Below are 22,055 nucleotides of genomic sequence, written 5' to 3' on the forward strand. Positions count from 1 at the left end.
GAAAGCCGGAAGAGAGCGCGGCTCCTTCCATCACCGATACACTTACTACCAATGCTAATCACAAGTACTGATGGCAAAATAAGGATAAATATCGACGATATTTTTAAAATATCATATACAAAACGTAATCTTTTTAATTCATTTTTTAATGTCAATATCTCGTGATGTTTTCAAAATCTCATAATAAACAGTTATTTATTTTGACCATTATCAGAAACTAGCATATGGTCGCACTCTAGACAGGTAAATCTACGTATTATGAAAACCAATAAGATTTTCTGTGTGTATAAAAATGAGTATTCAACCAGAATAAAATAATTTATCTTAAAGACATGTATATAACAAAATATTAAATCACACTACTACCTTAAAGAGATTAACAATGCATCTTGTCAACAATTGAGATAAAGAAAAAGAAAAATAATTTTTAGAACTTTTTTTATGACAATAAGTATTTAAAAACTGCATACTGATGTTCTTGAAGTTCGCCGATCTCAAAAAAGCAAAAAAAAAACTGCATACTATCAAATACATGGACTGAGAGAGATAGGAGCTGACTAGAAGGCTTTATAGATTTTTTTTTTTTTTTTTTGAAAGGCAAGCCGGGGTTAGGCATACCCAGCCAGTTATTATTCAACGTACCACTCGGGTTTGAACCTGCAACGTTCCACCACAAGGAGACGTGAACTGGCAGCTCCTACCAACCAAGCGGAGCCCCCCGTTGGTTAAGGCTGTATAGATTTTGTTGAACTGGAGAATTGACAAAGCCAGCTCTGAAGGTATTTCTTGCCGTTTGACCAGCTGAATATCTTTACAAACCCTCTGTTTATAGACTGACCTTGTAGAAATAAGTAACTGCCTTCCATAATAGCTACTTTCTCAATTAATATGTGTATTTCATGCATGAAACGGTTCAGTTGCCAAGAAATGAGAAGGTAAGCTCTCACATTTCTAGTATAGTGATCATGTAAGCGTTTTGGGTATATGGAATCATGCCAGTTTGAAAAAAGTAACTGTTAATTTTGTTTAAAATTTACATAAGTAACAGATGACACATCTGTTTTTAAACAAGAATTGATAAATGCCCAAAGAAATTTATAATCACATTATAATAATATATGACTAAAATGTCATTGGAAAAAAATCTATAAAACACCAATTTTGTCGCCTCTACTACTACCTATGTTTCTCCTTTTATAAGATTTGGTAAATGTGGGTCTATGTCAATGAGTTAAAAAAAAGTACATTTACTAAATCATAAATAGTATCCGGGTCTATGTCAATGAGTTAAAAAAAAGTACATTTACGAAATCATAAATAGTATCTAAGTATGCAACTTTTACCATTGTTGGTTGTTCCCATTTGATTCGAAACTAACTTTTTCACTAAGCGAAAGCTTAGAAAAAAAATATCAAAACAAAAGTTTGACAAGTTTGTGGCTCAAACCTTGTCTCACAGGGATTCATGTGTGCAAACAGTGGCGAAGAAGAAGCAGTTATTGACTAAGTCTGAGATTATTGCTAACCCCAATGCTCGATTAAAAGAAGCAGAAGACGTGGCCACCTATAGTGGTAGTGGTGAGATAGAGAGATAGTGTGGATACCCTGAGGGTGAGAAGGGTAAAGAAGTTTCCTCAATAATAAAAGGATGACAAGGACAAGGTGAAAAAGATTAATGGTCTCAACTGAAGGAGAAGGAGAGTATGACCTTTTGCAGAAGTAAAAGGAGGAAGTTGAGGTAGACAGTGTGCAGGAGGATCCTTAAGAGGAGCAAGTGAGAGTTGATGTGGTGCGATCATAAAAGGATCCTCAGGAGAAGAAAGTGTAGAGAAATTTGAGAATGATTCAAGAGTTTGAGGATATAAAAAATCAATCGTTGAAGGAGCAAGTTCATACTTCGAGGAAGAGGTCGCAACGATATGTACTTTCTTCATTTGTTATCATGTGCAATATATTTGTAAGATATTTGTAATCAAATAGTTTGAATATAGACATACATTTATTAGATTGTCGTAAGTGTGTATTTGTAAAGCATGTTTGTAGGACAAGTAGTTTGATTGTTGCATTTCAATTTTTAAAATCTTATATATGTATATGTAAAACATGTTTGTAAGATAACTGTTTTGAATATTGCAATTCATTTATTATTTTATCATATAAGTGTGAACTTTTTTTATGATAACTAGTGTGAATATTGACATAGATTCATTAATTTGACACACACACACACATATATATATATATATGTGTGTGTGTGTGTGTGAGAGAGAGAGAGAGAGAGAGAGAGATGCGTTATGGTGAACCTAGGTTAAGGTTTTATAGTTTAGGTGGGCTTGGGTTTGTTTCCCCAAGTCAAAGGTCAAGATTATTAAACATATTCAGTTAAGGTTAGATACGGTTCAAAGAAAATTTAGATTGTCCTAAAATATAGCATAATAGATGCTAGAAAAATATGAAGTGGCATAAGACACATCAAGAAAGTTTGGGTTATTAGGTTGAGAGGATACGGGGTTGCTATGAGAAGTTTTGGGTCTATCCAATAATAGTTACTGACCTTGTAGAAATAAGTAACCGCCTTCCATAATAGTTACTTTCTCAATTAATATGTGTATTTCATGCATGAAATGGTTCAATTGCCAAGAAATGAGAAGGTAAGCTCTCACATTTCTAGTATAGTGATCATGTAAGCGTTTTGGCCAGTTTGAAAAAAGTAACTATTAATTTTGTTTAAAGTTTAACTAAGTAACATGACACATTTGTTTTTAAACAAGAATTGATAAATGCTCAAAGAAATTTATAATCACATTATAATAATATATGACTAAAATGTCATTGGAAAAAAATCTATAAAACACCAATTTTGTCGCCTCTACTACCTATGTTTCTCCTTTTATAAGATTTGGGAAATGTAGGTCTATGTCAATGAGTTAAAAAAATACATTACGAAATCATAAATAGTATCTAAGTATACAACTTTTACCATTGTTGTTTGTTCCGATTTGATTCGAAACTAACTTTTTTCACTAAGTGAAAGCTTAGAAAAAAATATCGAAACAAAAGTTTGACAAGTTTGTGGCTCAAATCTTGTCTCACATCAAGAAAGCATCCAAAGAAAGGGATTCATGTGTGCAAACAATGGCGAAGAAAAAACAATTATTGACTAAGTTTGAGATTGTTGCTAACCTTAATGCTCGATTAAAGGAAGCAGGATTTCCAAATGCTTTCTAAGTCCCAAAATTGATTTTTCAAGTTATAATATTCTCAATTTCAAAGTTCAAATTCAGAGAAATCAATTTTCTCAAAGTCTTTTGAATTCTTTCAAAATCGATTTTCTCAAAACATCAAGATTTCTTTAGAAATATTTTTCCAATGTAATTCACGATTTTCAAGGTGTTCTCTGGTAGATATGAAATGGAGAATAAAGAGAAAATTTTACTTCAAAAAGAAATGAGATTCAGGTTTTACCCTTAACCTGGATGGGACGGGAAATACCTCGTATGGAACGAAGCTCAGGCTTAACCCTTGACCTGATTGGGAAGAAAATGGAATACCTCATCAAAGGAGGCCCAGGTTTATACCCTTAACCTGATTGGGCACAAAATGGAATACCTCATCAAAGGAGGCTCAGGTTTATACCCTTAACCTGATTGGGTACAAAATGGAATACCTCATCAAAGGAGACTCAGGTTTATACCCTTAACCTGATTGGGTAGAAAATAGACGGGATCCTCGAAAGAAGAGACCGTGATGGAACCTTCGGATTTCCGCACAATGAATCCGATAGGGTTTTTGCAAAAGGAAGGAAATTGGGGTCCCTAAAGTTTAAAAAGGGATTTGATTTTGGGTGCCTCATTGCTAAGACTAATTAACTTTTGAAATTGCCTTTTGCTGAAATTGGTGGCTTAACCTCAAGCCGAAATTGGACTGTCTATGGTGGGACAGTGGGGACACAGGGAAGTATGCGAATCTGAGAGCCCAGGCGCTCAAATTATACCAAAGAAGGGAAGGAATCTTGAAAACTCCCGTAATCAAGTCCTAAAAAGGGATGGTGTCAGGATGCGCCAAAGATGAACCTCAAGCTCTCGCTTTATGCCAGGATAGCTAGAAAATATTGTCAAAATGTTGAAAATTGTTGTTGATTCAAAATAATTGAAAATGATGCATATTGTTTTGAAAGTATTCCCTCTTTTCTACCTGAAGTATTACCTCCGACTGGGCTTAACTCCGTAGAATCAAGATTCGAATTCAAATTGCTTGCGATTGACTTTCTTTCAAATAAGCTATCAATTTCCTTGATATGGACGGGAAAGAAAGTATTCTTGATATTGCAAGAGTTATTGGTGAAAGAATATTGATAAAAGAATTTCACAAAGTTAAAGAAGATTCTTGATAGATTCAGCAGTCTGATATCCTGGGATTCTTTTCTCATGATGATCTTTCTACACTCTTTTTGACAGAATTGGAGCTCTCTTGGATTTTTCGGGAATTACATCATCCTTCATTTTGGAGATGTCCTGACTTTTCTCTCTTTTTGGGAAGGGTACGTCACAAACTTCTTCATCTCAGAGATGTTCCGATCCTTCTTTTCTCTCAGGGATTATCTTGACGATTATTGGCTCATTGGTTGAGATTCTCTTGATGATAGCAGAAATTAAATATCTTTTAGGGTTTGTCGGTAGGCTCATCACACTCGCCTTCATCTCGACGGTGATCTAAACTTTCCCTGGAAGGATCCGTCACAAACTCCGTCATCTTGGAGATGATCCAAATCTTCTTTGGCCCCGGGGGTCGACTCGCTTAATTCGCCTTCATCTTGACGACAATTGAGAGATCCCTTTTGCAGATATTTAATTGCAGCTTAGGTGATTGAGGAGATATGAAAATTGAGTGGATTTTTCTGTATCACCCAGGATATTTCGACTGCTTTATTTTTCAAGAATGGTCTTTAAAAATGTGCCATTGACTGCGATCAATATCAATCACTCATGGCTTTGCAACAACATTGAATTCTCTTTGCTGGCCATATCGCGGATTTATTCTTCATCCTTTTGGTTGGCCAATAGAAAGATTTTGAATTTTGAATCCTTTTTCGCGAAAGCATTGCCCTTTCGGAAGTAATAGTGGAGGTATTCTGAAGTAATAATTTTGTGCAATAAAGATTTTTGAAATCAACAAATATTTAATGACAAATTGGCAAAATTTTCTTGAAATCCTTTTGTGAAAGCGAGCATTTGAAGCACAATGCAACACATCCATGACATAAATTCTCTTCTCCTTTCCCCAAAGGAGAAGATTCAGAAATTGGAATTTGGGAATTACTCCTCTCTTCCCTGAAGAGGAGGTGTTTGCAAAACGAACTTTCTAAGAGAAATTAAGCTTTCGTCAAAACTTCCTAACATTAGGCTTCTCTTATGGAAAGGGGGCCGGAATTGGTGATGTTGGTAAATTGGTCATGAAGGAACGAGTTCATCACACTCTCCCTGAAAAGAGGGTCCTTCATGATGAAATGGCCTAGTCTGAAATTATGGGGCCACAAGGAAAGCAAGTCTCCGTCGAGTCTCTCCCTATAAAAAGGGTTCCTTGTGTGAAATTGGAATTTTGTTTTGCAAACGGTTCACAAAGGCACAAGTCCCTTCAAACTCTCCCTAAAAAGGGGCTAAGTGAACGAATTGGATAGCATGCGAAAAGAGCGAGCTCCCTCGAACTCTCCCTATACAAAGGGTCTCTCACAAGATAATTTTTTTTTGGAATTGGGTATTGGGTGACCAAAAGGTCGAAATTTGGAATCTTGAATTTTGAATTTTTGAAATTAGAATTTTGATATTTGAAATTAGAAATTGGAAGTTTGGAATTTGATATTCGGAAATTGGAAATTAGAAATTGGGAATTTTGGAATTTGGAAATTGATATTTAGAAATTGGAAATTAGAAATTAGAAATTTGGAATTTTGGAATTTGAAAATTTATATTTGGAAATTGGAAATTAGAAATTTGGAATTTTGGAATTTGAAAATCGATATTTGGAAATTGGAAATTAGAAATTGGGAATTTGGAAATTGATATTTGGAAATTGGAAGTTAGAAATTGGGAATTTTGGAATTTGGAAATTGATATTTGGAAATTGGAAATTAGAAATTTGGGAATTGGATGAGTGATCAGCACGAAGACTGAACTCAAGAGGTCGACTGACATGACCATTCAATGAAACACTAACACGAGTGCTCGATTTTGAAAGGATACCGGTATGCATACCGGTTTAAAAATGTACCAGTTTGGATACTGGATTCTGGTTCAGTTCTGGTGATTGTCTTTCAATCTTGAATCGTTAGGAATTGTGATGGGATTGATAGTTGAAATCTCAATACTGACCAGATTGTTATTAATGCGATTGAATGCAAATGAATGCAAATTGATGCACATGAATGCACAAGTGCGTGAAATGAGAGATTTGTTTATCCTGCCTGCATACAGGATACTTGTAGATAAAAACAAAATTTTAAAATGCCCCAGTGTAACTGAAAAAAGAATTTTGATCATTATTGAAGAAAATTTGGAAGAATTACAAAGAATAGGAAATTGTTCAAGTATAGAATTTTTTCAAATGTCGAGCATTGATGGGATCTGGTAATTCTATTCCATCAGCATTGATGAGCCGATATGAATTGCGAGGTAGTGCCTCTTTGACAACATAAGGACCCTCCCAATTTGGCCACCATTTGCCACCCGGGCGGTGCCTGAGATAAGCTGTTGATCTGAGCACTAGATCATTGACCCGAAATTTTCTCTCAATGACAGATTTTGCATATTGTCGGGCTATCCTCTGGCGATAGGATTGAGCATGCTCTGCTGCTCTGAGCCTTCTTTCATTGAGCAAATCAAGTTGTACCAGTCGCTGTTGCTGATACTGATCAAGAGGTAATTCTAGAAGTGATGCAAATTTCAGAGCAGGTTTCTAAACATGTAGAGGTAGTACTACTTCCGTTTCGTAGACAAGTTCTGACGGGGTAGCATTCGTTGGAGTTCAAATGGTGGTTCTGTATGCCCATAATGCATCATGAATCTTTTCATGCCAGTCACGGCCCGTTTCTAAAGTTCGCTCCAGGATTCGAATCAGAATCTTGTTGGTGGCCTCTGCCTTACCATTCCCTTGAGGATAATAAGGAGCAGAAAAATGATGATGAATTTTGAACTTTGAGCAGAATGTCCTCATTCTTTCATTCTTAAAATGACTGCCATTATCCGACACAATATCATGCGGTATACCGAAACGGCAAAGGATATTCTTATGGATGAAAGAAACCACGTGTCGACCTTCTACTGTGCGTAGAGTGAATGCTTCTACCCATTTAGTAAAATATTCTGTTGCGACAAGAAAATATTTATGACCATTGGAGGCTGAAGGAGTGATGGGGCCTACAACATCGAAAGCCCACATGGAAAATGGCCATGGCGAGACGACAGATTGCAAGTATGTCACTGGCGCATGCATCTGACATTGAACGCACTTCTTTACAAAACGATAGCAATCTTGTTGCATAGTTCTCCAATAATATCCTGCTCGGATGATTTGTTTGACGAGAGTCTGATAGCCAACATGGCCACCGCAAATGCCTTCATGTGCTTCCTGCACAACTTCTTCGGCTTCTTCTTCGTCTAAACATCTGGAATACTCAGAACTGAATCCACGACGATAAAGGACGTCAGCAAGAATAAAATATCGAGCAGACATGCGTTGAATTGCTCGCTGCTCTCTCTTTGATAATTCTGGAGGAAATTCGCCAGTTTTAATGAAATTCTTGATATCATGATACCAAGGCTTCTTTTTCTGCTCAGCCTGGTTTATCTGCTCTACTGGGACGAAAGCGGGTTGATCAAGTCTGCAAATTTCAAATGAGCGACAAGATTCTCCACTCCTGAAAGAAATGATGGATCCCAGATTAGCTAAACTGTCTGCAACTTGATTGAAATCTTTCTTGATATGGAAAAGTTGGAATTCTTCGAATTTGTTGGCAAGAGCTGAGACAATCTTCTGGTAAGGAAGTAATTTCTAATCTTTCACTTGCCATTCGGCTAGGACTTGATTGACGACGAGCAAGGAGTCGCCATAAGCATGCACTCTTTTGACATTGAAGTCCCGTAGAATTTTCAGATCTTGTATCAAAGCTTCATACTCGGCCATATTGTGAGTGCATTGAAAATCCAGTTTAAGAGAAAAGGGAATCATCTCTTTCTCTGGTGTGATTAGCAGAATTCTGATTCCTATGCCTGCCATATTCTTGGAACCGTCGAAGAATAAATTCCAAATTGGGGATTGTTGAATATTGCAGATCCGCTCATCGGGGAAATCATCCTCAGCTTTAACATCCTCTGCTAGAGGAAAATCTGCTAATTGGTCTGCAATTGCTTGGCCTTTGATAGATTGCTGAGAGACATATTCCAAGTCGTATTGCATTAATAGGACTTGCCATTTGGCGATTCGTCCGCTGAGAAATGGTTGTTCAAGAACGTACTTGAGAGAATTTAATTTAGATAGAATCTTGACTTCAGACGCCAATAGATAATGTCTCAATTTCTGACACATCCATACCAGAGCTAAACACGTCTTCTCTATCTGAGAGTATTTCTTCTCGTAATCAATAAAGGTCTTGCTCACATAGTAAATGGCATGTTCTATCAAGCTGCCTTCTTTGTATTGCGCCAAGAATCTGCCGCAAGCAACTCGATTAACTGAAATGTATAGCAATAGGGGTTTCCCTAATTCTGGCGGCTTTAAAACAGAAGGATTGAGAAGATATTTCTTGATGCGTTCGAACGACTGCTGACACTCTGGTCCCCATTCAAACCTCACTCCTTTTCTGAGCAAATGATTGAAAGGCTCACATCTCATGGCCAAATTAGAAATGAATCGCCGAATTGATTGCATGCGTCCTTGAAGGCTACGCAATTCTTTGAGATTAGTCGGGGGCGGCATGCCAATGATAGCTTTGGCCTTAGCGTGATCCATTTCTATCCCCTTCTTGCTGACCAAGAAGCCTAGCAACTTGCTTGATTTGACTCCAAAGACACATTTTTGCGGATTGAGTCTTAGCTTGTAAAGAATGAGTCGCTTGAAAACTTGATTGAGAGCTTCGATGTGATCTTCCTCTTCTTTGGATTTCACCAGAATATCATTGATATATGCATCCATAGTCTTGTGCATCTGATCATGGAAAATAACAGTCATAGCGCGCTGATAAGTGGCTCCAGCATTCTTGAGCCCAAAAGGCATAACCGTGTAACAGAAAGTGCCCCATGGCGTGGTAAAGGATGTTTTGGATTGGTCACGAGCGGCCAACTTGATTTGATTATATCCGGAGTATCCGTCCATAAAGGAAAACATAGCATGCCCGACTGTGCTATCGACTAGGAGATCAATGTTTGGGAGCGGATAGTCATCCTTCAGAATGGCTTTATTGAGATCACGAAAGTCGATACAGATTCACACTTTACCATTCTTCTTAGGAACTGCTACGATATTCGCCAACCAATCCGGGTAATCAATTGCTCGAATGAATCCTGCTTTAAGCAGATCCTCAAGTCCTTCCTTGACCTGTTGCTCGATTCGAGGATCCATTTTTCTCAACTTCTGCTTGACTGGTTTCGCCTCAGGCTTCAGAATGAGGCGATGTTCCACCAATTTCGGATCTAAACCTGGCATATCCTCATAAGTCCATGCGAATACTTCTTCATGCTGCTTGAGGAAATTAGTGAGCCTTTCTTTCTCTCCTGGACTCAAACCACTGCCAATCTTGAGAATTCTAGGATCGTCTTCTGATCCGATATTGATATCCTCAGTCGGATCTTGAACTAAGGATGATGGCTCATCTTGCTTCTGAACCGATGCAAATTCTGGCAGTTCTTGAAGAGCTGAATCGAACTCTGCGGATTCTTCTGACTGCTTTGCAGTCTGACTACATTCTGTTCTTATTCTGACCTGATGAATTATTGCTGATTTCGAACAGGCTTTTGGATTAAAGACGAGCTTCTTGATAGATCGGGAAGACATTCTGAAAATTGGAGGATAAATTGATTTAAGGAAATTGCTCATCATGAAATAAATTGCTTTTATTGAAAACAATTGGAAAGATAAAAGAGCAAAATGATTTCAATTTTGTGAAGATTTAATATTGAGAAGTAAATAGACAAATGGCACCAAGATAGACAAAGGAAACTTGCAACTTTATTGAAAGATAGAATTAATCAAAATGACAATGATGAGAATGAAATGGGATATCATCCCGACAAAAGAATAGAAAAGGAAAGACAAATGAATTCTTCTAATGCGTTCCCTTAATGAAAACAGTGCCCTTCCGAGATCTTCGGCCATTAAAGCCCAATCCGGTCCTTTTAGGGCAATGCTGAGGAATCACTGGTTCAAGACGACCATCTTCATTTTTGCCTAGGCCTTGAAAAGGCTGGTAGCCGTGCTTCACTAGTAAATCAAATCCCTTTTTAGCTTTCATAAATTGGGAGAATAGAGGATGACCCTTAAGTGCGCTATAATCAATTCGTCCTCCAATCTTGAAGAACTGTGGGCCTCCCCATCGGGTCGCAGCCACTGTATGCTCGGGTTGCTCTACCGTCTGTATTATTCCTGAATCCTCTTCGAAGCTGACCTCTTCAATACCCCTAATGCTAGGGATATCAGTAGTGAAAGAGGGCCTGGGAACCATGGGCTATGCTAGCCTCTGCTCCGGATCTTCGCCTAAGACTGTCGTGATCATACCACTTTTTGACCACTTGATGCACTGATGCAGAGTAGACGATACTGCATTTGTGTTGTGGATCCATGGTCTCCCGAGAAGCAGATTATAAGTGGGCGGCACATTGACCACGTGAAAGAGAATTGAATGGACCGAGTAGTCAATGAAGATCTCCAGGAAGATTTTTCCTTTCGCTATTTGTCCATGATTGTCGAACCCATAAATGGTGATTGGATCTGGAATGTATTCTTTTTTTTTAATGCCCAAAGCTTTGGCGGTCATTTCCGAACATATATTGAGGTTGCTGCCTCCATCGATCAGCACATGAGGAACTGTCATCCCTCTGGTTCAAACCACAACATACAAGGCATTGTTGTGAAATACATGAGGTTTAGGGAGATCCTCCTCGGAGAAAGTAACTGGAGCATTAGTCATGGCCTGATTGACTATGTGGGCCATGTCTTCCGGAGTTACGCTTGGTTTCACCTTGATTTTCTGCAACAGATTATTTAATACTTGCTGATGTTTAGCGGAAGCTTGAGTTAAGTCCAAAATTGAGACATTGGATAATGCTGTAATAGGCTTTAGAGTGGATGTCCCGCTTTTCTTTAGGGTGGACTTAATGAGATGCTTAGGGAGCCATGGCATACTTCTGGCTACCTCGGGAGATACCCCAGCGGGCTTGTCAGATACTTTCATTTTGCCGAAAGCTGAAATAAGGTCCATCTTCTGGGCCTTGGACTGAGCCTGTTGCAATACCAGGACCTGATGCCGAGCTTGCATATCATTTTCAGAGCACGACCTGATATGCTCCTGTGGTTGAAACGACTGTTCGGTGATGACTACTGTAGAATGACGAGGAAATGGCTCTTTTAGAATATCTATATTTTCATCTTCCGCACCTTCTACCAGAAGATTTTTATCAATAAGGTCCTGAACAATGTTCTTCAGAATGAAGCAATTCTCAGTGTTGTGCCCCACTGTTCGATGAAATTTGCAGAATTGGTCTTTGAATTTTCCCATAGGAGCGGAAGGATCGACCAGCCTGGGCAATTTGATCATCTCCTTGGTCAACAGGTACTCGAGCACAGTCTCGAGTGATTGATCTAATGGAGTGAACTTCCTCTCATAGCTCCATCCTTCGTGCTTCACTTTCTCTCAGGGTTTTGGTCCCTGCTCTAGCTGAAGCAGCTTGCTGAATTGCGGGATCGACTTTCCTTTCTGGTCATTCTTGTTTGAACCTCCTGCCCCATAACAGAAGTCTCTATTCTGCCCCTTGCGATGATTCTGTTTATCATTTCTGGCAGAGTGGGCGAAATGAGTCTTCTTTTTTTACTCATTCTGATTGTTGTTCTTAGCAAAAGTGAATCCTTCATAAAAACCGTTTTCCATGCTTAACTCAAGCCATTCGGCCTGCTCTGTTAACTCAATAAATGATCTGGATGGCGCAGTAGAGATGAGGCCTTTTAGAGGCTGCGAGAAATATCTTAGAATCAAGGACAAAGCATGCCCTTCTGATATGGGGTCTCTCATCTTATTGCAAGCTGACCTCCAGCGGTGGATAAAATCTCGGGCCTTTTCATTTTCTCTCAGTTTCAGGCCACAGAGGTGGCTGAGGGTCGGGAGCGCCTCAGCATTGAACAGAAAGCGCTCATTGAACATATTCACCACCTTATCAAATTCTTTCAGCTCTATGGGGTTGATGTGCTCTGAGTACCATTTAGCTGTCGTTCCCTTCAGACTGCGAGGGAAGCAAAGGAAGAGTGCCTGATTGTCACGCTTGAATCGTGAACATTCAGCGAAAAACATGGCGAGGTGAGCTTTAGGGTCGCCAGAACCATCAAACTTGATAAATTTTCTGGGGAGATTATCCAGATTGTCGTCTCCATCTAAACCATCATAGAAGTCTTCGCTGGTGAAGACTTTCTTGCCCTTGTCGCGGGCCTGCAGATCTTTGACCATTCTCATCATATCTTTTAATTGTGACTGGGTAGGGTCGTCAACAGACTGATTTTTGGATTTGTAAGCCGACCCCTGGCCCTGAGTCGACCTTTTGAATTCATGTTTATTTTCACATTCCTTGTCAGCATCGTCAGCTGATTCTGACTCATCAGATACTTCCTCATGACGACTCTGCTTTTTGTTGATTTTCGCATTTCTGGCTGCATGACCCTTATCTTTCTGCTTTGTCTGAATTTGCTCAGTAATGGCTTCAGTTTGCTCTGCCAGCATCTTGCTCATCATTTTCTTGAACATGACGTACATCTGGGGATCTACGTCATCCTCAACCTGCTGTCCTTGACTACGGGGCGAGTCCATCTCTTCTTCTGAAGCTACTGAGTACGCGACGCCTTCAACTGATGTGGTTTTCTTTCCGGACCTTGTATGAACCATTGAATGTCACGACAATTCTCTGGAGACTGCTAACGCTCTCTGCAGGGCAGAATTGATGGTTAGGCTTTTGAAAGAAATTTGGTTTGGAGGAAAATATTTATTGAGAATTTTGGTAGACAATTGAAAGAGCATCCCATTACTAGGGATTGAGTCATCGCTGGGATTATGACAATTGCGTTGCTATTCTTTGCAAAATAAACAACTGGAAATATGCCTTGTTACCTAGGCGAGGTCGTCAAACCAAAGTGAAATGTAAAATAAAAGAATTTTATTGAGGGGAAAAACATGATTTTATCAATAATACACTTGACAGAGGGAAGGGGGACAGACAATTTTCCACCACTCCGGATAATCAGAGGACACTCGAGGACCAGGAAAAATAGTGAGAGTAACAAAGGAATCCCAGCCATGTCTGGCAGAATGGTATGCTCCGGACCACTGATCTGATGAGAGGTCGAATTCTGGCAGAACCCCTGATAGTGGACGAATCTCTACGCGCTTCTGCCTTTGAGAGAACTGCCTGACGCACCGCTCTGGATGATAGTATGCGCAGAAGAACGGGCGAAGTAGTCTGAACTGCTTGCCGTAAGCGTAAGTATATCTGGGAGGTGATTTCTGACGATCAAAGTAGTCCCATACGACTTCTTCCTCCTGAAGGTTGTCGATCAGGAACCGATATCGCGCAACTGGAAGAAGCTTCTCTCCATTGTATTTGAATGAACTGGCTCGGGCTAGCACATGCCGGAGGAACCACGATTGCAACGCGTAGGTGCACCCTTCGACTAGAATCGATTCTCCGAGTGCGAAACGAGTCAACCCTCGGTATAGAAAAGCGAGTGCGGCCATGGCTATTGAGAGGTGGCTGGTCTGTCGACTTCCCCATCTCCTCATAAGCTGAACTATTCTGATATCCATGTAATTTCGTCCATCGGGAAAGAAAGCTAATCCCACCGTGCACAGAACCATCGCGTGCTGAATTCTCTCTCGAGTTGTCCTGGACAACGAGCTGACTTCCACAAATGTCCCATACTGTCTGTAGATTTCGATCAGGCTCACGTATTCATTTCCATCTTCTTCGATCAGTGGCCAAGACTTGCGTTCTGTCATGCGAGCTAAAGCGTCTCGGGGATCCAGACCCTTGACATTGATAAAAAACTGTTTCTCCAATGGATCTCCAGGCTGACCGGCTGGCTCGGGCAATCCCATAATCTCTGAAAATTCATCTATCAGTACTGTCATCTCGCCCCACGGGAACCAGAAGGTAGAAGTGCTCGGATTCCACTGTTCTGCTAGTGCATGGATCAAGTTGCCGTTGACTGTCTGCTTTCCCACTGCGGACGCCAATTCTAGCCCACAATCGTCCAAGTGGTCCGGAAACATACGATAGAAGTTTTTGAGCCATGAATAATACCACCGGGGAAAGAAGGATCCGGTGCTGAGGACTCGATGTTCGGGAAGACTTTGTCGCACCTCGTAGGAGATGTGACCCTCAGGGAAGACTGAATCAAGCTGACTGGATGCCATCAGACTGGAAAACATGGAAAATTGGAATAAGACTTGGGAAAATATAGAGATTTAAAAAAAAAAATGCAGGCAGGATAAAATGAAGTAAGAAATTCGAGATCCAAAAGATAGGAAAGATGGGAAATCACCTGGAGTTTTGAGGAAAATGGAGGAATTTTATAAAAATCGTCCAAAGTTTAATGAAATATAAGGAAGTACTTCATAAAATGAAGTGTTTTGAAAATCTTCTAGGATTTAAAACATGGACAGTACATGAACATAGATTGGGGAATTTTGAGAAAATCGTCCAGTATTTTAGAAAATTGGGAAAATATGGAAAATAAAAAGGAAATAGCACATTCAATCACATTCTGCATAAACAAGTATGCACATACAGCATTCCCTAAAAGCTGACTCTAGATGCATAAATTTTGAAATAGCTGTAGGACCTTAATCCTAACTCTAAGGTTCAGATCAACTGTATCCAATCCAGTTATGCCTATATACTCAAGCCAAGGCTCAATGTACGTGGCATAAAATCAATTTCTCCGGTTCTAGGTTCAAGTTTTCTAACATCCTTGAGCACCTGCCGATATACGTTGGACTATGGCCCTTGGTACGTGGCAGGGGGGTTTTCACCCAAATAGGTGGCCCAGTTGTGAGGCTTTGTCCCGAACTATGGTTCTGGAAGAAAGCCCAGCAACGTGAAGACCGGGACAATATAGGTGGGGTGTTTTTTGAAAAACATGAGCACATACAATCAAACAGAAGGCTCTAAGTCCTAAAGAGATAGAATTTTGAAATATTTGAAGAAGCAAACATTGTTTTCATACAATTCCTAAATTGAGGAGTGTTGTATTAGACCTAAGTCTATGTGAGCATGAATAATTCTCCTCAATATGGTCCTACCAAACCATACCTAGTCTATATGCATTCCATGTCAGCTGGGTTCAAGTCTAGGCTCCTAGGTTCACATGATATCATAAAGCAAAGCTGGCATTCCATGGAAATCGATTTTGACAATTTGAACTAAGTAGAGCATTAGATTGATCAGGCGAAGACAGGTCCCATCTCGGTCGCCAAACCTGTTATCATCGCAAAGTTTTACTTTTGCAAATCAAACTGACATTTGAAATAGTTTTTTAAAATAACTCGCCTCCGTTTTTAAAATGCGGGATTATTCCGAAGAATGGGACTCGCCTGTCGGTACGAGATTCAACCGTTCCTGCCACCTTTAACAGGGGTAATCGAACCAAGGACCAATCTACTGCTCTGCTCTATTCAACTTGTCTAAATCATATTCTAATTTCTAAATGCACATAGAATCAGGCATGTGCTATGAATTTTCAGAAAATGCACATTTGAAAACATGATGTTTGCTTTGAATGATTGAAATATTTAGAATAGATATCACATGTAAAATCGTGAATTGGGATTTGAAATATACTTCTGAGAGAAGTAAAAATCGATTTTGAGGAATCCTTGACATTTGGTGAAAATCGATTCTGAGAGAATTGGTTTCTCTGAATTCAAACTTGGAAATTGAAATTCTAACTTAGAAAATTTGAATTTGGAACTTGGGAAATACTTGAAATATCATTGGCAAATCCATATTTTGAGAAAATCGATTTTTGAATAAGACTTAGAAAGATTTTGATTTCTCTAACTTCAAACTTTGAAATTGACTGCATAACTTGGAAAATTGAGTTTATGAACTTGAGAAACACTTGAAATATTCTTTGAAATTCAATGCTTTTGGGAAAATCGATTTTGCTATAAGACTTAGGGGATTTTGAGGAATTCAATTTCCTTGACTTGGAATTTGAATTGGAATTGGAAAATGCATGAAATGAATGAATATGAATTTGAGAAATACTTTTTTGTATTTTGAGAAATGCAGTGCATTTTGAAGTTAGCCCAAGAGTGTAGGTTGAATGTGGCTAATGTGAAGATCATAAATCTAAGTATCATTCGTATTCTGACTATGACCATAAATACAAATTCCACCAAGTTTATAAACTTCATAAAAGCTAGTGCATGTGCCATTCGTGTAGACTATGGTGAGTTTGAATATGCATGAATCATCATCCATCACACATTGAAATTATAAAAATAAACTATATGCAATGCAACCTAAGCTAAGCAGGAAATGTAAATTCTTATTCCAAAGTTTAATTACAAATTACATCACTATTGAAATTTAAATACATGAAAAAATAAAGTCTTCAATGTACCTGCAAAACTAGAAAACTTGTTAGTGAATATATGTTGGCTTTTCTAGGTTTATCCAGTAATATCTAGAAATTTCTGGATTTTGCTAGATATAAGCCTTTTCCTTGATTCCCTTAAATAAAAATGATAAAGATATGAAATCAAATTGAACAAATAATGAATATAAGATATGGAATTTCGAAATTGGGGTCCAAATGACCAAAATACCCCTAATAACAAGACTATGGCCTTGAAATTAGGGTTTTTAGAAAGATATTTTGATAAAATGCAAGTTTTGAAATTTGAATGAAATAAGTTAAGCTAAATATGATGTGACATGCTTTAATATGTGAAAATTAGGGTTAGGGATTTCGAAATTGAGGTCAAATGACCAAATTGCCCCCGATAGCAAGACTATGGCCTTGAAATCAGGGTTTTCTGAAATAGATTTTGGTAAAAACTTAGGTTTTATGCACTAAATGAAATCAAATGAGCATAAAATTAAACCTAAAGCATCCTAATATGATTATGAATATGATTAAACCCTGAAACTATATGCTTATGCACGAAAATCCAATAATATCACAAAAAATATGATTTTAACCGTGTTTTTGGATCTTTCAGGTATCTTGTTTTGCAATTTTATTAATTCAGACATCAAATGGATTCCAAAATCCATAAAAATTGGTACCTGAACTTGGTATAACCCTAGTTTTGATTTAGAATTATAAAAATAATTTTTTGACATTAAATTAACCCGAAAATTGCATCAAACCCTAAAAATATGCTATTTTTGACCTAATTTATCAACCAGTTTCAATCCAAGACCCAAACCAGGGGTCAAATCTCCATGAAAATTTATGAAATTTTACAGAGACTAACTAAGAAAAAGAACAGAGATTTCTCAATTTACAGATCGGAAAAATCATCTCCGGTTAGGGAGAAACCCTTCCGGCAATCTGAGCTAAAATATATCACTTTCAACAGGGATTAAAACGGCTACTTCAGATTGAAAATACAGACATAAATAGAAATCCTAAACAAAAGTCTCTGAAATTTTAGTGGTGAACAGTAGACATAAAAATAGCAATATTCACTTTTTACAGATCATGAATCGGATCTGTGGTTTGGGATTTATGACTAACACAAGTCTGATTAGGGTTTTGGTAAACCCTAACGAGTTCTAAATTTAAAAACATATTCTCTGAAAGGGGAAAAATAATAAACAGTGATCAAAAAATCCGAAAATTTCACAGCAGACATATCTACTCAATGTGAATCCATAACACTTTACAGATCTAAAATCGGATATAAGATGAGAGAAATATCATAACAGCAAGTTACCTTCTTGATTTTAACCACGATTTTAAAGCTTTAAAACCCCGATTTGATGTCTGATTTTTTTTACAGGGTTTCCGAGATCCAAAACCTCTGATTTTTCTACAGTAACTCAATAACTCATGCATGCATCACATATAAAAAAATCAGAAATAAACAATGAGTACTTCAATCCGAAATAACATTATCTTTACTGTTCTAAACCTAAAACACACAGAAATTTAAGAAACTTGAAAAACCATGCATTAACTAATGTAAATCCATAAAATAAACCATAAAACAGTAAATAAAATTATTTATATGCTATATAACGTAAAACAAACATGAATAAACCATGAAAATAAAATAAAAACAGGGAATAAATGGCTGGAATTCAATATCACCTTTAAAACATAGATTTAACCCATTAAAAGGGTAAATCGTGTATTTTATTGGTTAATAATGTAAAGAATCATATTAAAATTAATTCTAATGGATTAAAATCCCTGTAAAATACACCAAACAAGGTTAGATCACCTTCTTGGACCGTTCTTGCTGGTTCTTGAGGTGAAACCATGGTTGAATCCATGAAATAGGAGGTATTAATGGCTAAATTCATGTTTAAATTAACAAAAGTATTAAATAAACTAAAGAATTTAAAAGAAATAAATACTTTGGAGTTGCAGCAATGGAGGAAGGGTTGGAGAGGAGAGAGAAGCTCCAAGAATCCCAAGGAGAGCAAGTTTGAAAAATCGACCCCCCTTATGTTCCTTTTTATAATAAAAAATTAGGTTAAAAATTAAAAGAAATTGAAAATTTTTGGACTCTCTAAAGGGGGAGGGGGGGCGATTTTTGGGTGGAAAGACCTAACTAACCCTAACCTAACTTATCTAAACTAATGCCTAATTAACCCCTAGACTTTCCTAAAAAATCCCCAAATGTAATGCCACTTGGTATTTTCTACATTTGGTTTTTTTAAAACACCTTTAAAAACCTTTAAAAATACTAGTTTTAAAAACTAACTTTCAAAATGAGTTTTTCAAAATGGTTTTGACTCTTCTAAACCTCTAACATTAACCAAGACATCAACTAACCCTAGTCTAGCCCTGACTGACTCGAATATGGCGCCACCCCGAGTGGGCCCTACTTGAGTTTTTTTTCTTTTTTTTTCCAAAAAGCGATTTTAAACTTGAAATTGAAGGAGTTTTCAAAAGGATTTTCAAAAGCAAACTTGAAATTCAAAGTTTTGAAATGTCATAGGGTTCTAACTGAGTCAGAACTCCTCTGGATATGGTGCCAACTGAGTGGGCCCACATCGATATTTGGAAATTTTGAAATAAACACTGAAAATGGCTTTGAAAAAGGGTTAAAATCGACATTTGAAATTCAAGACCTTTGAAAATAGGGTCTCAAGCGAACTGGAACTCCGAGTTAGAGTCCTGAACTCTTTAGACTCTGAGATTTTAAATTTTAGAATTTAAATGAAAGAATTTTTGAAAGATTTTATCGAGAAATGATGAAATATGTCAGAAAACATAGTCAGGGTTAGACTCCTAACTCGATCGAACTCTAAAATAGAGTCCTGAACTAACTGGACTCTGTAAAATGACCTAAATTTTGAAAACAACCGAAAAAGACTGAAGATGGAAGTAAACTGACTTCAAAACAGATTTTTGACTGGATTTGGACTCTGGGACAAAGTCTTGATCGGACTGAAACTTTCAAAAATTTGAGAAATTTGATGAATAGAGAAATTCAGAAGCGACCCCATCTCAATGGGTCTCATCTGAGAATTGAAATCGATTGAAATTTGAATTTAACATGAATCCAGATCGTTTTCTAAGAAAGTATTTCAAAATATAAGGTCCCGGGGGTTGGAAAATGACAAAATGTTGAATAAAAACCCAGGTTTTAAAATTGTTTTTGAAAGAAAAGTTGTAAAACTCAAATCTGGATTGAATGTTTTAAAAACTGGAGTGCTGGATCTCAAGAATGAGATGCAATGACATGCAATGCTATGCAATGCAATGAGATGGTATGCTGAATGCATGCAATGATATGCAATGACACATGAAATGTAAGCACTGGATAAGAGTGAAAATTTGGGGTGTTTACACAATACTCGAACATTTTCTCAAAACTCGGGTCTGAACCCTCTTTTTTGAAGAAATTTTCCTGAAATGGTCTGAAATTCTCAGTAAATACTTTTGTAAATATTCTTTGTAGAAAAATACAAAAAAATTAGGGTTTAGTCTTTGTTTCTCAGCTTTTCATTCCAAAAATACAAAAAAATAAAAATACTCAGAAAAGAACAAAAAAAATAAAAAATAAATGAAGAAAATTGCAAAATGGTTTTTAGAAACCTGTTTTAGAGAAAACTTTTCAAAGAATCCTTTTCGTGGAAAAAAACTTATTTTCGTTTAAAAGTCAAATTAGGGTTTTTGAAAACCCCAACTCTCGCCATCTTCCTTCCTTCACCTCAGCCGCCTCTCTCTCTCTCCTCCATGGCCCGACCTTCCTTCTCCAACCCTTCGATCCCTCATCCTCGCAGAGGAACCACCGCTTCGTCACCCCAGCATCTTCTTCGCCCGTTATCACCCCTCCACCTTCTTCTCCTTCACGGATCCGTTTTCACCTCTCCCCTTCCCTGTACATATTTTCCTCCCTCAGCAATCGTCTTCACCTCTCCTGGCTCAAATATCATCCATTCTCCACTCCTTCACGGCATTTCACGTATCGATCGCTTTCTTCCTCTACTTCTTTCTTCTTCCCCTCTTCACTTCTTCTTCTTCTTCTTTTCTTCCGACCTCTCTGATTTTCCCCACTTAACGAAAGGGAGTCGATCGTCTTCAAGCTAACTAAGGTAAATATTCTTTATCGTTTGGTTTTATGATTTTTTTTCTCTTTTCTTTCTTTCTTTTCTTTGTTTATTCGCTTTAAATCCCATTAACATGCCGTTGGGGAGGTCGAATTACCCATGGTAACCTCGATTCACCGCGGGCGACAACAATCGGAATATTCAATTCCAACACATTTTTTTTATATTCTGCATTTGGTTACTTTTTCCTTTTACCGCAGGATTTCTTTTCTTCTGGTTATTATCTTGTGATTTTAATTTTTCTGTTGATATTTGTCATTTCTTCACCTTGTTTTGATCCGAATTTCTTGTTTACTCCAATTTCATGCTTGCGTTTAACTTTTGGTTTTGATGGAGACATTTCATTCATTCCTCTTTGCACCGTGTTATTCATTATAATTTCTTGTTTTAGCCTGCATTTTGCAGACAAAATATCTGTTACTACCTTTTTCTTTTTGTTTTGTTCGTTGTTATTTGCATTCCCATGGTATTATTCAGTTTTTTTTGCATCTCGCTCATAGCTATATTTCTGCAATGTCTTACCCATACCCGCATTTGTGTTGATACTCTGTCACCTGTATGGTTCTATATACTCTTTCCTGTGTATATCCCTGTATTTGATTCACTTCCATGTTAATCACATTTCATACCCCCGATGTATTAGCATTTTATTTGTTTTTTTTTTGTTTTTGCTTCATCTCCAGTGTTCAATATGACTTGTCATGTTATCTCTTCCATATTCACCATGTGTTACCTGTTTCTCAGCATATCAAACAGTGTCATGTGCACAAGGGATATGGTTGGGCAAAACAATTGATGGCCATCGTTCATTTGTCATTGGGTTTTATAAAAAAAGAAAATATATACATAGGGTCCCACCATCTCTCTGAATTCCAAAAAGAGAAGGAGGTAAACCAGTGGCCCTGGTTTGGGATGCCAAGGATTCGATCCATAACTCTGTAAGCAAGTTTTGGGTGTTAGATTATCTATCCTTATGGAATGAGTGGATCGATAACATTGCGGTGAGTCAGCA

This window comes from Nuphar pumila, chromosome 15 (genome assembly GCF_984573655.1).
Source record: "Nuphar pumila chromosome 15, dmNupPumi1.hap1.1, whole genome shotgun sequence".
NCBI lineage: Eukaryota > Viridiplantae > Streptophyta > Magnoliopsida > Nymphaeales > Nymphaeaceae > Nuphar > Nuphar pumila.